This window comes from Schistocerca serialis, chromosome 3 (genome assembly GCF_023864345.2).
Source record: "Schistocerca serialis cubense isolate TAMUIC-IGC-003099 chromosome 3, iqSchSeri2.2, whole genome shotgun sequence".
NCBI lineage: Eukaryota > Metazoa > Arthropoda > Insecta > Orthoptera > Acrididae > Schistocerca > Schistocerca serialis.
Window position 1 is genome coordinate 130,672,251 of NC_064640.1, and position 13,098 is coordinate 130,685,348.

The 13,098-nt window shown below is 40.1% G+C and overlaps 1 protein-coding gene across 1 annotated transcript in view; it reads left to right on the forward strand.

Annotated features, from left to right (window-relative positions):
• LOC126469828 (probable 28S ribosomal protein S6, mitochondrial) overlaps positions 1–10,703 on the forward strand; it is a 525,346-nt gene extending 514,643 nt beyond the window's left edge. The window contains exon 5 of the mRNA XM_050097120.1: positions 10,593–10,703. The gene's annotated coding sequence lies outside the window, so the exon portion shown is untranslated. The remainder of the gene's footprint in view (positions 1–10,592) is intronic.
• The last annotated feature ends 2,395 nt before the right edge of the window (positions 10,704–13,098 follow it).

Here is a 13,098-nt window from a genome sequence, read left to right on the forward strand (position 1 = left end):
CCCTTCCCATCAACTACGTCCGTCTGATCGGTTCCTTTCTCTCCCGCCGTCCTTCCTATGTCACCATCCATAACACTGATTCCTACACCTTTTTCCCCTCCGCCGGTGTGCCCCAAGGCTCCGTCCTCTCCCCCCTTCTGTACCTATTGTACACGGCGGACATGCCACCGCCATCACCCCCCATCCACCTTCTCCAGTTTGCCGATGACACCGCCTTCCTTGCCCTTGCCCCCACCCTGCAACGCTCCCAACGCCTTCTCCAATCCCATCTTGACCGGTTCACCGCTTGGTGCAACCAGTGGTTGCTCAAGGTCAATCCTTCCAAAACCCAGGCGATCTTTGTAGGCAAAACCACCCCTTCCTTCCGCCTCCTTGATTTCTATCTCACCGTCTATGGCCGTCCCATCGCCCTCACTCCCACCCTTAAGTACCTTGGCGTCACCCTCGACCGTCGCCTCTCCTGGACTCCCCATCTCCAGACAATCCAAGCCAAGGCACGTTCCCGCCTCCGTCTCCTCAAGCTCCTTTCCGGCCGCACGTGGGGTCTGGACCCCTCCACCATCCCCCATACCTATAAATCCCTCATCCGCCCTATCCTTTGTTATGCCCATCCAGCGTGGATCTCCGCTCCCCCTACCTTTTATAAATCCCTCCAAATCCTGGAACGCCATGCTCTCCGCCTCGCCTACCGCATCCGTCTCCCCTCCCCCACACGGATCCTGTATGATCTCATCCCCTTCCCCCACCTCCTCCTTTTCCTTGAAAGGATACGGATCCTGTACACCTCCCGTTAACTTGATCCTCCTCACCCGCTCGTCTCCCCGCTCCTCTCCCACCCCCGCCCGCTGCCGCGCCTGTATTCCCACGTCCCGCCCGGTCTCCATCTCTCCACCCTCCTTACCCTCTCCCAAGGTGGCTTCCGCCAGCTCCCTCTCCCTGATGATGCCCTCCTCCCCTCCATCTACCCTTCCTACCAACTTTGATCCTCCCAACCTCCTCCTGTACTTACTCCACTGGGCACCCTCCCTCCCTTCTCTCCCTTTTCCCTCCCTCCTCCTTTTCTGATCCCTCGTCCTCCGGGCCTCCCCTCCCTTGTCCCTATCCTCCTGTCCCTATCTCCTAAGCCGTGGCATCCTCTTTTCCTCCCCTCTCCCCCTCCTCACCCCTGTTCCCCTCTTGGCAGGTCCCCGGACTCGCACACGCTCAGTGGACATTCGCGCGCCGGAGATCACCGCCATCAGTGTATCGTGTGTGCCGTCATGTTTAGTGTTCAGTTTCGCCGTCACGCTCCATTGTTCACCAGTGACATCGTCTTCTTCAGTGTTTGTGCGTCGGGTCTCCAGTTCATAGTGTGGATTGTCCTCAAGTGTGAACGGCTTCTTGTGCTTTTATATTCTTGTGTCTCCTATTCTTTCCCGCCATTTTTCTATGTGATGTCTCTTCTTTGTTTAGCTCCATGTACTCTCTTCGGCTGAAGAGCGGCGTATTGTGCTGCTGCCAGCCTGCCTGGTTGTTCAGGTATCAAACTTACAATAAAGTAAAAAAAAAAAAAAAATTTGATTCCAAATAATAGAGTTTAGCAGCTTAATTCACACCTTTCCCTTTCCTATTCTATGCTTTATTTCTTTATTGATTCCACCTTTATCCAAAATGATTGTCCATAATTATTTATATGATTGACCAAACTTTACTGTGGATCCATCATCCATAACAAGATCCCTTCCTGTGCCTCCGACAACGAAGTATTCTGTCTTTGTAAAGTTAATTTTCATGCCCCACTGCTCATATTCTTCTTTAAGCTTTCTTAACATGTATGACACATCCTCATCTTCCTTAGCAAAAGTGACATGATTGTCGGCGAAATATGGGGAGAAAAGGATGTCATCACCTACTCAATTCCCATGTTTTTGCACTTTCTTATCCAATTTTCAAAAATACAGGGAGTAAATAAAGTCCGGGAACACTTTCAATTATTTATTGCACAAGAACCAAACATTATACATATAGCATACATATGTCATTTTGAAAAGAAACCCTGAAAAGTTTTTTTTTCATGTATACTGCCACAGACTAGTTTGGTAATTTTCCAATAATGAGCGACTACACCATAACACCACTGTCTCCAAATTTTACTGTTGGCGGAAACATGGCGAGTTCAGGTGTGGATCGAGCTTTCTGTGTGTTGGAGTTCGACAAAAAAAAGTATACTACAGCTGTTCATCAGATATTGAGAACCAAGTACGGTAAGAAGCCACGAACAAGGAAGGCCATTTACCACTGGCACAACAAATTCATTACGTCAGGTTGCTTGTGCCCGGCAAAGAGAAGCGGATGTCCCAGTGTGACTGAAGTGAATGTGGAGGGACATTCATAAGCAGTCCAAAGAAATCGGTGTGTTGTGCATCCTGTGAACTCGAAATGGTTCCAATGACAGTGTGAAAGTCCTGCATGTGAAGTTCGTGGGTACCTGAACACGGAGCTGCCGCATCGATGGATCGGCCGTGCTACAGAAGGGGACAGCTGTTTCACGAAATGGGCTCCCCGATCACCAGATCTTACTCTGTGTGACTTTTTTCTGTGGGGACACATTAAAAATCTGGTGTATGTACTGCCTCTACCACGTGATGTAGCAGAGCTCCAGGAGAGAATACAGGAAGCGACTGTCACAGTCGATGATGCCATGCCGGCATGGCTATGGCAAGAATTCGGTTACCTTATTGACGTGTGCCGAATCACTCATGGTTTGCATATCGAATGTTTGTAAAAAAAACTTTCAGAGTTTCTTTTCAAAATGCAATCTGTATGACATCTGTACAATGTTTAGTTCTTGTGCAAAAAATAATTGAAAGTGTTCCTGGACTTTATGTACACCCTGTATTTTAAAGAGGGTAGGCACTAAGCAGCATCTCTTGCTAACCTTAAGTTTCTGTGAGAGTAACTTCCCAACTTTAACACAACAAGTAAGCTTTCTAAAGCATTGTACATAAGATTTATGAATGTTCTGGTTGTTCCTTGCTTCCCACATTCTACAAAGTGGTACATTGTTGTAGGCCTTCTGCAAGTCTGTAAAAACCATCTCTCTCCAAGTCACGGGCCAGTTGCTCGCCAGTCACCTGTCTAATGGCGCAGATATTATTGATACAAAACCTTAATGCCTGAAAGCCACTCTTTTCTTCTACATCCTCAGTTTCTTTCTTACTTCTAGTTGAAAGGGTATTACCATATAGAGGCTGTATAGAATTGAGAACTGTGATGCCTCAGTAAAGTGATCATTGATGCTTCCCTTCTTAAATACATTTGTGATGAACCCTTCTTTAAACTTGATAGGGATTTACTCTCCACTAAGACAGACATTAAATAGCTTTGCAAGATGTTCAAACAACATGTTCGGCCTAGTCTTCAATAACTCCATATATACAGCTCCAGAACCTGGTGCTTTGTCATTTTTGAATTGTTTAACTGTATCCTGTACTTCCAGTGTTGTTATCTCCTGGATTTCTGTGTCATGTACATTGCCTGCAAAGGGGCATATATCATGAAATTTGGATCAATCTTCTAAAACAGTTCTTTGTAGTATGTCTTCCCTCCATCTATACTCATCAGCTGTAAGTTTATACTACTTCTGTCCTTTATTCATAGCTGTCTGATCATCTTCTTTACTTATTTGTACTTTTAACTTCCTGTCCAGTTATTAATTTCTATACATTTAAAGTCCCACACAGCATTTTTTTGTCTGATTACTGCTTTCTTTGCCCCTCATGTCAGTGTTACATACCTGCTTCTGTAATCAGTCTTATTGCTTGTAAGCCATCTGTTATAGGCCTCCATATACTCCTTCACTTTTGCAGCGGTATAATCATCCCACCAATCATTTCAAATTTGCCAGACATGTTCTCAGGTACTCCAAGACTTTCAAAGGCAGCATCATGAGTAGCTCTCACAATTGTCTTATACACTACTTCCACTGTTGTATCATCAGTCTGATGTAGCTTCTCATTCAATCTCAGCTTCTATAAGAAGACAATTGAAGGATCCTGCAGTAAATTTAAATTATACTGTGGTTGGTCCAGTTTCTCTCTATTCTCGTTCGTTATTTGATTTACCAGTTATTCTTCAGCATCTTTCTGTAGCACCACATTTCATAAGCTTCTGATCTCTTGTCTGAAATGTTGATTGTCCATAATTCTCTTCAGTGCAAGGCTATCCTCCAGACAAATACTTTCAGAAAAGACTGAGTGAAGTGGTACAATGGTTAGCACACACAACTTGCATTTGGGAGGATGATGGTTCAAATCTGTTTCCTGCCATTCAGATTTAGGTTTTCGGTGATTTCCCCAAATTGCCCCAAGTAAATGCCAACATGGTTCCTTTGTAATGGCATGGCCAATTTCTTTCCCAGTGACCTTGACCTTGACAGTGTGTTAAACTCTAATCTTTCCTTCTTTCTTCCTTCAGAAAAGACTTCCAAACACTTAGATTTAAGTTCGATGGTAGCAAATTTCATGAAACATATTTTTAGGAAATGTCAGTGGTCATAAAAATGATTAAAAACATAACACAGTCTATACTACATAAAACATTTTATTTTAAAAAAAGGGTGACCAGTTTCAACTAATATCTGACCATACTCAGACCGTTACATACTCCATACTGACTGCTGGAGCTGGTGGTGTGGAACACTAACTGCTGTTGTCTAGTGTGAAGAACAACTGCTCTGTTTTTAAAATAAAATATTTTATGAGTCTAGACTGTTTCTATTTTATTTTTAATAACAGATTTCTCTTTCTCAGATATGCTCTTCTTGCTACTGCCAGTCTGCATTTTATATTCTCCCTACCTTGGCCATCATCAGTTATGTTGCTGCCCATAGTAGAATCTAGAACATTTTCTGAAGTGATATCTTAGGAACTGTATTGTGCCCGATGACCTCTTTTATTGCACATGAATAGATTCCAAGAGCTCTTATTACTTATTTTGATTAGATGCTGTGGTGAGTCAGTCTATTGTGACCGCTGCGCAATGGGAGAGTGAATGCCACCTGTTGGTGTTTCGAGCACATAACATGGTAAGAAAATTATGTAAGTGGAGCGGAGATGAATGGGCAATCTTTGTTGTGATGATATGGTGACAAATGGTGAAATCCTCTGACATAAGCGACTTTGACAAAGACTAAATTTTTATGGCCCAACAGCTTGGAATGAGCATCTCGGTAATGGCAAAGCTTGTCAGCTGTTAGTTTGCACTGTTGTGAACATGCACAGGAAGTTGTTGATAGTGAAACTACAATTACGTAACGAGATGTTGGTCGTCCACACCTCATCACAGGATGTGCAGGCCTCTGACCACCTCGTTCTGTGCTGAGGCATGGAGATCAGGGGCTTGCCCACTCTGTAAAACAGGGTATATGGTACTCTGTTGCAAATCTGAAGACAGAATACAATGCTGGTGCAAGCACAAATGTTTTAGAGCACACGAGCACACCATTCAGTGCACATTCTTGAACATGGGGCTCCACAGCAGATGACCCCTCTACATTTTCCCATGTTGACCCATTGGTATTGCCAGTTAAGATTACAGTAGGCATGAGAGCATCAAGATGAGACCATGAATCAGTGGAAATGTGTCGCTTGACAAGATGAATTACATTATTGTTTCTCCAGGTTGACAGTTGTGTATGGATACACTGTCATCTGTGTGAATGAGTGCTCGCAATATACAGAGCCATGTATAGAGGCCAAAGGTGGCAATATTACACTATGGGGGACATTCATTTGGGCTCCCATGGAACCTGCAGTACTAATTGGTTTCATCATGAAGGCTGTAGACTATGTAGACATTATTGTGGACCATCTACACCCCTTCATGCATGATGTCTTCTCCAATGGCAATGACGTCTTCCATCAGTATAATTGTTGAAACCACAAAGCCAGAATTATGCTACATTGGTTTGAGGAGCAAGATAGTGAACACGCATTGAGGTTTTGTCCACCAATTTCACCTGACTTGAACCCTATGGAACATATCCCGGATACTATCGAGTGCCAGATCCTTGTCCACAAACCACTGGTCTGTAATTTACTGGAATTGCATGATGTGTGTAGACATCAAGTGCTGCATACCTCCAAAAACCTACCAAGGACTTTTCAAATCCATACCATGAATAATCACTGCTGTATTGCATCCAAAAGTAGATCAACATGCTATTAAGCAAGTGGTCAGAATGTTTTGGCTTATCGTTGCATTTGGAAGTGCCATCTAAACATCCCCCCTACAAAACCCCTTCCCCCACCCCACCCCGAAAAGATCAATCTATTGCAGAAATTGACTCGAGCTCTAAATGCCAAAGAAAGTAAATTTATCTTTATCTTAGAACATGAAACAACATTATTTACGAGTTGCAAGTGCTCATGTACCTGCATGTGCAAATTATGTGACACTGATACTCATGACAGTATACTTTTAATGATCTGATGATGTCAGCAAGCTGAAACTGGTCATTGTAGACTCTATAATAATGTGCAATCAAGATGAACATTTACGAATAATTCATATTACGCCATGATGGCAGGTGGTGCACGTAGCAGGTATTGTGGATCCACGATACCTGCTCCATTCACCAACGCAGGCCATAATGGTGTAACATGGTCTGAAGATGGTCACATTTGGATCAAAACCAGTTACCATCGCCAGTAAATAATTTATGAATAAAGTGCCAAACATGATTGTGGCCTCATTTATAAACTTCATGTCTTCAATTGATAAATTTCATGTGTGTGCTAATAATCTGTGCTGGTCAACACTTAGAAGGAGCATACCAAAACCTGTTTCAGATGTGTTAATATCATTCTGCCCTCTTATGTTTCTGTCATGTAGAGACTAGTTTACAAAAAGTCAGTCTTTCCATCCCCCACTTAGGAATGGGACAAAAAGAAACCTGAATACACACACAATAAAAAGTACTCTATGGTATGCATAGTACAGTGATTTTCAAGCTTTATATGTTGAGCAATGCAGTAATGTGGTGCATACTTCATATGCATATGTGCATTGCCGGGTCTGTATGTATCAGTTTAGGGATTTGCATAAAATCTCTACATGTTTTCGAAACGGATTTCCAAAGACTTTGTGTTTATAAAACTAACTAAAATTGTGGAATTGATACTGTTCTTTGTGTCACTAAACTTTTCCTCTCACTGTTCATTTTGTTCACTCCAACTTAAATTCATAAAAAGGATTTATTAAAAAATCCTTCTCCTCTGGATTGTATTATTAATCTCTTACAATAATATATTATTATCTGAAACAGACTGTAATATTTGCACTATAATCCTCATAGACAATTTTCATTTTCAGAATTTGATACTTTAGTATCCGGTGTGATTCAGATACCCCACCTGGCCTGAGTATCGATAGCAAGAACATGTCAGATATACTTGGGCTCCAGAAAGCAGCCATGAATTTCACCCATGTGAATGGCAAGCATGTAAGATGCTGCCACCCTCTGACAAGTGTTAACCGGCACACACTGCAGCCTGGCTATTGCTGACCTGTCTCTCACTTAGTCACTGAAACCTATAGTCATGTGCCATGGAATAGTAGACTTTTTACCTTGGCTGATATACATTCATGATTTGGATTGCTCTCTGGATTGTTGTATACACTTAAGAGGACTTTGCTACACTCTGGACGTACTTCGCGATCTCTGCTGTCATTTGTTTCTGGAACAGTCATTTTTGTTGTGACGACCTCCATGTTACCATCAGTGTGTTATCTTAAACTGTGTTGTACTTGCAGAGAGTAGGACAGAAGAGGTACCTGATTTTGTTTTGTTACGTTTGGTAATCGTTAGCTACCTGATTCGTTGTGAACTTATCTTTTCTTTGAATATTGACAAGTGATTTCCAGTTGTGCTAAACAGTTCAGTGGTCAAGGAACCTACTGGGATATTTGATTTGGACATGTGTAAAGCTTCCCCCTCTGCCCCTCCCCCGTACAGCTGATTAGCCACATGATATGTTTGGTGAAAGAGCTCAGTTTGTGCTCCAGTGTTAGGGTTTTTTCTTTGACTTTGTCTTGCAGTGTTCCATAGTACGATCTTGCTGTAATGGATAGTAAATTGTTGTTGTAATAAAGAATACTTTGAGGATGTATTAATAATTTTCTCTTTGAGCATAATATTTACGTGACTTACTATCAATTTTTCACTAGTTATCACCCAGTTTGTTTCTGTGTCTATTCACCGCTGTTTGGGCAGTTGGCGAGTGTGATGCCAACTGCACACACAGCTGTTTTTTTACTCTGGGAGTAGTGCTCTTATTCATTTGAAGTACTTGTAATTGACAGTGCCATACACTTTTCCTCATTGGTCTTTCACAAAAGCATGAAGAGTTTTTCAGTAACATCCAGCATTATTGGTGAGTAGGACAATTGAGATGCACTGCATCAGCCATCACTGACAAGGGTCCTTTTCTGCATAATAAATGTCTGGATAAATTGCTTAAATTTCTTATGCAAAAGTCATTTTGTTTGCTTACCAGATGTTGCCTGAACAAGTCTCGTTTTGAGACTTCCTGGCAGATTAAAACTATGTGCCGGACCGAGACTTGAACTCGGGACCTTTGCCTTACGCGGGCAAGTGCTCTACTGACTGAGCTACCCAAGCATGACTTACACCCCGTCCTCACAGCTTTAATTCCGCCAGTACCTCATCTCCTACCTTCCAAACTTGACAGAAGCTCTCCTGCGAACCTTGCAGAACTAGCACTCCTGGAAGAAAGGATATTTCGGAGACACGGCTTAGCCACAGCCTGGGGATGTTTCTAGAATGAAATTTTCACTCTGCAGTGCAGTGTGCGCTGATATGAAACTTCCTGGCAGATTAAAACTGTGTGCCGGACTGAGACTCGAACTCGGGACCTTTGCCTTTCGCGGGCAAGTGCTCTACTGACTGAGCTACCCAAGCATGACTCACGCCCCATCCTCACAGCTTTAATTCCACCAGTACCTCGTCTCCTAACTTCCAAACTTCACAGAAGCTTTTCTGGGAAGAGGAGAGTTTCTGTGAAGTTCCTCATACCTAAATTTCTGGCACTGTATGATGAAATTCTATGAGTATGACTTAATTTACTGTCAGTGGCACAAAATTTGAAATAAATGGCTGTTTTGAGCCTCTAAGTCCAACAAGAGACATGAACAAGCCCAGTTCTGCCTCGTATAAATGCAGAGATAATGAAATATGGAATAAGAGTCATAATTATGTTCAGGAATTTACATGGTCATGTAATTGTGGAATTCTGTAATGTCATAAAGCTGGTAACCATAATCCAAAATAGGATTGATGGTACTGAAAGTTGTCATTTATGTATTCTCTGTTTTTTTAATTAAAGCTCTTATAAGTGCTATTCCAAATATTCTTATACGGTATATTATGTCTCTAAATGCTTCTATATCAGCACATCTCCCCATGTTTTTCTCATCTATGTTATTATCTTGCCTAGAGGAAAAAATACCCCTTGTGAGCCGAGAAAAACTACACATATCAGAAGTTCATTATTTGTCTATTTCTGCTGTTATTTTTATTTTTCAGCCTTTCCTTTCCTTTGTGCAAAACAAACCAGAATTTTCAATAGTTCCTTATCCAAATAAATTTTTCCCTCTCGTGTCAAATGTGTTTGATTTTGGTGTTGCTGTGTCATTATATTTCAAAAAAATGTGCATGCTGGTGTAGCTGGCAAAGTATACCATGCGTTAAGTTTACTTAAGGTGGACCTCTTTAGTCTTTTAGGAAAACTGTACTTATGTAAATACATAAAGCAGAATATTTTATGGTCTTTATTTACATTTTTATTTTAGCATATGTTGTGTTTTAAGTGTTGGGCAAGGAAATTTTATACATTAGTTAGTTAAATATCATAAGTGGGTAAATGATTTATGTGACCTCATCTCTGTTTTTATAGCACATAGTAAATACTAGCAAATCATCCTTCTACAACCACACAATAATACTAGCAGATTCCCTACTATTTTTCTATGTTATATGCAGCTTTAGACAGCAACTCAAAGTAAAATAGGCATGAAGTGAATTGTTGCTCTTAATGACACATTGTATTAGCCTTCATATTGTTGGGAGGTGTTTCTAGAAATGACCAGAGATCAAACTTTAAAGTTCTGTGGACAGGCATTTACTCTCTGGATCCCCAAGTGAGACAGCAAGTAGGATTGTGTACCGTATGTGAGTTTATCACTATTTGAGATAAACTGAAATAGTAGCTCTTGCACAGTGAACATGGTTTTATAAATACAAGTGTGTGTGGGGCCATGTTTATTATTTTCAGTATTACATTATATAGTCTTCCTAGTTCCATGAATGTTTTATGTTCTCTGTAGCTTTTCAATGTTTAAACTATTATTTGACATATTTGTCTTCTGTTTCATTGTTATATTTTACAAATGATAAGGGAAACATTTATGCCTCTCAACATCTCAGGTTTTTGATAGTTGACCTGTTTTGCTGCATTGCATTTAGAATTTTTAGTACTTTGTATGCTTTTTACGTAAATTTTTTTAATCTTTATGGTTCATTTCTGTTGTAGGGAAGAAACATGAGAATTTAGCAGCAGTTCTGTGATATATTTCCACTGTTTTGTCATTGGACATCAGCTTTTAAGAAAAAGAAAAAAATCTAATTCCAAAAATATTAGTGGTTTGGACAATGCTGACATTGTAAAGTGTCACATTTAGAAGTCATCAACTGATAATTTTTGTCAAAACTGATGTGCTTTCAGGCAATGAAACGACATATTGTCCAGTACATTATTTTGTTTTATTTTCATTTGTTAATTAGGTATAACTGTAATTTGAACTTGAGTTTGTTTGGTAGAGCCACCATCACTTGAAAGTCATGTAATTTATATAACATGCAGAAATAGTGAGAAATTTAAAATTAAGTGTACACTCAAAATATTCCAAAGAAAAATGGTGTCGTACTTGTAGCAGGAAGTACAAGAAAAGCTCTAATTAAAACTTGTTTATTAATTGTTGGATTCTACTTAAATTTAATGTGCACTGTTTGGTTGTAATTACCTAAATTCTTCTGGAAACAGTTTACCTTACTTAATTTGTTGTGTCACACTGATAAAATTTCAATAATAAGTTGTACAAGTGACTTAGGAGTCTGTATGATGAAATATGTTGAGTGATACTATTTTCAGTTATTCAGAAATTTATATGAATATCACTGCTTGTGAACAAGATATTAAATTAATCAAGAAGAGTCAGTTGAAAATAATGTTTAGTGTAAGTGCAAGAGGTGGTCATACCACCATACTGTAAGTTAATTTGCTTTTTGTTTCAGTAAATATTTGAATGATCATAGCATATCTTTTCTGAACATGTTAGGATGAAGGTCCAGAGGAATAGTTATGAGATTCAGATTTTAGTAGGGGCAGGAGTTTTATTTGCTTTTTGAGTCTTACCTGATAGACAGTCCTGCAATGCAAAATCCGGCATTTGAGTTTCCCAGAGCCTTGTCAGATAGAGTTGCTTACTTTGAGTCTTGCACCTGATGTGTTGAGATTTCCTAATCTGCATAAAGTGGACTGTAAGGGAGTTACACAGGACACACTTAAGTTGTGCCTACTACATTCATTTGGGGTTACGGAATTTCCCTTGACTCTCTATTTGCTTTAGATAGTCTCCCAGGCCAGGTACCATGCTACAAGAAGTCATGGCACCAGGCAGCTCTTTCGGAGAAGTACTATTGGGGGGATGACCAATATGAGTGTTTGCATTCTCCTCCAGATGTTGTGTTTGATGGAAAAGGTGGACTATTCAGGATTAATTAAAGCTAAAAAATGTCCTTTGTCAATCTTCTTTCCACTGCATGTAATAAGTGCATTCAAAATATTAAAAAGATACAAGGGGAAACCAATCAAAAGTGATCATAGAAGTTTACATCAATGGTACACACCTGACCTCAAAAAATTAAGAACACGTCATTAATCTTTATAACAGATCAAAGAACAGTGAAAAAGATGTACTTCAGTACTTTCAACTATAGAAGAGGTACAGATCAGAAATTATAAAACAGAGACAGATGGAAAATGATAATTGTATGCAGCAATCACAAAACAAATGCAAGGCTGCTTGGAACATTATCAAATCATCTTGGTAATACTAACAGAACTGCATATGATATGACCAGTATCACACCCGATGAAATGAATAACTTCTTTATTAATTCTGGTAACAAAGAACACCCAGCTCTTAATAAACATCTCAGGGGGGGAGATATTCGTATTGCACAACAAACCTGCAATATCTACATACCTAGATTCACTGCCTGCGGACAATACTGTGCCGATTACAACTCCATCCAACACCCCCAGCATCATATGTTCATTTCTTTGTTTAACCTTTGCAGAGAAACAACAGCCTTTCTTCCATATACTGGTGTCCTGTTAGGATCGACTGTATTAAGGAAAATGATACAGTGAACTCATATTCTGCTTTAGATTGTTTGAGGGCAATGTAAAAACTGATTTGGGCTTCTGCAAGTCAGAATTTTACTACATCTCTGGCCAATGCAGTCTGTCATACACATGGTAAACTATCTGAATTGTGGAAAAACATTGCACTGGACATGAGCAGCACGTAAGTTTAGGATTTACAGACAGTGTCAGTAAAGATTGTGATGCTGACCACGGTCTCCTTAAAAAAAAATTAAAAATCAACTTAATACCAGAATATGAGAGTAAAAAAAGCAAATTTCAACCAACAATACATATATAGAAACAGTTAGGATCCAAGAGCTGGAATATGAACCTTCGACAGAATGCTGGTTCGTAACTGCGCTAGCCTGCTGGCATCAGTCCACAACTTACCTGATGATAACAAATCGGTCTGAAGTCCAAATATTTTAAAAGGTTGCCGCAATGATTCACCTGAGAATGTTTCAATCTGCTCTGTTGTAACTTGGAAGTATAAGTGACCTAGTCATAACATTACAGGTATTTCGCTGCACTCATTGTACACTTCTTTCTGTTTAACATAGTGTTGATGTGACTACATTTCTTTTGGAAGAGAATTTTTTTCAAATCG